The following is a 3,812-nucleotide window of genomic DNA, read 5'->3' on the forward strand; positions in this document are numbered from 1 at the left end:
CAGATAAAGATAACTGAGACTGCATAGAATTGATGGAGGAATAGACACATAGATAAATAGAAGAGAACAGACGACCCAAAAATATGCCCATTTGACTTGTGGCAAAGATGCAAAAGCAATTCAAAGGAGCAAAGTTGGAATTTTTAATAAATGGTGGTGGGGTAACTGGAGATTCACAATTTAAGTATTACACCTTATGCAAAAGTTAACTCAAAATGGACCACAGACACATTTAAAATATAAACTTATACAGCTTTTAGGGGGAAAAAACATAGGAGAAAACCTTTGGGATCTAGGCCTAGGAAAAGAGCTGTTAGACTTCACGCCAACAGCATGATCCATAAAATGAAAAACTGTTAAATTGGGCTTCATCAAAACTAAAAACTTTCACTCTGTAAAAGACTCTGTGAAAAGGATGCAAAACCAAAGTACAGAGTAGGAGAAAATATTTGCAAACCACATACCTGGCAAAGACCTAGTATCAAGAATATATTAAGAACTCTCAAATCTCAACAGCAAAAAATCAAAAAATTCAAAAATGAGCAAAAGACATGAGCAGATACTTCACCCAGTAGGTTATACAAATGATAAATAAGCACATGAAAAGATGTTTAACATCATTAGGCATTAGGGAAATGCAAATTAAAATCACAACGAGATATCATTATATATCTATCAGAATGGTTACAACAAAAAATAGTGACAACACCCAATGCTGCTGAGGACATGGAGAGACTGGATCATGCATGTATTGCTAGTGGGAATGTAAAATGGTACAACCACTGGGAAACAGTTTCTTATAAATTAAATTGCAACTACCATATGACCCAGCAATTTTACTCCTGGGCAGTTATCCCAGATAAATGAAGACTTAAGTTCACACAAAAACATGTAGATAAATGTTTATAGCAGCTTTGTTCACGATAACTCCATACTGAAAACAACATTCAATGGGTGAATGTTTAAACAATCTGTGGTACATTTATTAAATGGAATACCACTCAGGAATACAAAAAAAATGAACTGGAGCTGGGCGCGGTGGCTCACGCCTGTAATCCCAACACTTTGGGAGGCCAAGGCAGGCAGATCACGAGGTCAGGAGATCGAGACCATGCTGGCTAACACAGCGAAAACCCGTCTCTACTAAAAATACAAAAAAAAATTAGCCGGGCATGGTGGCGGGCGCCTGTAGTCCCAGCTACTCAGGAGGCTGAGGCAGGAGAATGGCGTGAACCTGGGAGGTGGAGCTTGCAGTGAGCAGAACCGCACCACTGCACTCCAGCCTGGGCGACAGAGCGAGACTCTGTCTCAAAAAAAAAAAAAAAAAAAAAAAAAGAACTAGAATGAACTATTAATATACACAACAAACTGGATGAATTTCCAGAGAATCATGCTAAATGTGGAAAGCTAATCTCAAAAGGTTACATATGATTCCATACAGTATGTATGAAGTTTAATGGCTCCCAATGGTTAAGAAAAGGGCTGGATGTGGGAGGAGAAAGTGGGTATGGCTATAAAAGGGCGACATGAGGGATCCTTGTGGTGATGGAAATGCTTTGTATCTTGACTGTATCAATGTCAATTTTCTAGTGGAACTAGTGTTCTATGGTTTTGCAAGATGTTACTGTTGGTGGGAACTGCATTAAGTGTTCAAGGAATCTCTATTCTTTCTTCCTTTCTTTCCTTCTTTCTTTCTTTTTTTTATGGAGTCTAACTCTGTCACCCAGGCTGGAGTGCAGTGACGCGATCTCCACTCACTGCAACATCCGCCTCCCGGGTTCAAGTGATTCTCCTGCCTTAGCCTCCCGAGTAGCTGGGACTACATGCACCCGTCACCAGGCCCGGCTAATTTTTTGCATTTTTAGTAGAAACAGGGTTTCGCCGTGTTAGCCAGGATGGTCTCCATCTCCTGACCTCGTGATCCGCCCGCCTCAGCCTTCCAAAGTGCTAGGATTATAGGCGTGAGCCACTGCGCCCGGCCTGTCTGTATTATTTTTTAAAACTACATGTAAATCTACAAGTGTGCCAAAATTAAAAGATTTATTAAAAATAAATAATTATGTTAAGAGATTATAATCCATGAGCAAAATAGAAATACATAAGTCTGTACTGACATAAATAAATAAATAAACCTAAAAATATAAAATAGTACTCAAAGATTCATAATGAAAAGCAGCAGTAATTTTTCCTCCTCACCTCCCAGTACACTTCTCAGGGACAACTATTTTCAACACTTTCAGCTGGGTTCTTCTTGTATTTATCTGTATATTTCTATATGTAATCTCTAAGCTTATATTGCTATTTTTATCAGTTTTTCGCATTATCTAGTGACTTCCCATTTGGATACATGAGCATTTCTTCCACCCTCCCAACTCATTCTGCTAAATCAGTGGTCAAAATCTCTAAATATCTTTCACTGTTGAACCAAGGAGATTCAATGATTCTTTTTTGTGTACCCTTTTGTTTTTAAGTTCTTAAAAGCATTGTATTTCCGGCCGGGCGCGGTGGCTCAAGCCTGTAATCCCAGCACTTTGGGAGGCCGAGACGGGCGGATCACGAGGTCAGGAGATCGAGACCATCCTGGCTAACACGGTGAAACCCCGTCTCTACTAAAAAATACAAAAAACTAGCCGGGCGAGGTGGCGGGCGCCTGTAGTCCCAGCTACTCGGGAGGCTGAGGCAGGAGAATGGTCTAAACCCGGGAGGCGGAGCTTGCAGTGAGCTGAGATCCGGCCACTGCACCCCAGCCTGGGCGACAGAGCAAGACTCTGTCTCAAAAAAAAAAAAAAAAAAAAAAAAGCATTGTATTTCCTTAGGCACTACGTACCTATCAAAATGCTTTGTCAGATCAGTCAAATGTCCACCAAATTTTTTCTGACCCCTATGTGTATCTGGTAATGTAAAAATTCCATTTTACTTATTGGAAACTTCCTTTTTGGAGCTGCCTCTCTTTTTATTTGCTTGCTGTAAACTGGACTAATTGTTCCATAGGCCTGCAGCACTATTGTCATCCTGGAACTTCCCTCCACTACGTTACAGTATTGATGCCTTTGTTTACTAGACTTCATGTCTTCTTTCTTAGTTTACAACCTCATTTTGCAGGAGAAAATCCTCTAGTATCCTCAAATCAGAGGATAAATGGGAGGTAAAAATTTTAAGTCCTTTGATATTCTTGCATGACTGAAAATGACTTTAGCCTAACTTTGCTCAATATAGAATTATAGGATGAAAATAATTTGAAAGTAGTGCTGCACTTTATCTAGGTTTCTAATATTGGTGCTGTAAAATTTAATGCTGCTTTCATTCCTGTTCTTTGTATGAAAAAAGGACATAGGTATACATGCATAAATTGTCACAATTTTAGAAGCACGAAGAAATATATAAACAACTTTGTGCAAATACATATGAAGACAGATGAATGGCATTTTGTACTAAAAAGCATAAGTTACCAAAATTGGCCTAAGAATAAATAATGACAATTAAATAACCTAATAACCAGAAATAATTTGAATTTCATTTAAAAGTCCTCCCACCACTTATATTGCAGGCCCCAATTGTTTTAGCAGTAGATTTTACCTCAACTGTTTAAGATGAAAAGCTTCCAATATTCATTTTATATGATATATTGTAATCTAATCTATTAATATATTATAACTAAAACCAGATAAGATCACTGAGAAAAATTACAGACCAAACACCCAAATATAAATGGAAAAATCCAAAATAAAATTTTAGCAAGTCTATTTCAGTAAAGTATTTTTAAAAAGTACATCATGAGCAAGTAGAGTTCATTCCAAGAATGTAAAGATGTT

Source organism: Theropithecus gelada, chromosome X, assembly GCF_003255815.1.
Source record: "Theropithecus gelada isolate Dixy chromosome X, Tgel_1.0, whole genome shotgun sequence".
Taxonomy (NCBI): domain Eukaryota; kingdom Metazoa; phylum Chordata; class Mammalia; order Primates; family Cercopithecidae; genus Theropithecus; species Theropithecus gelada.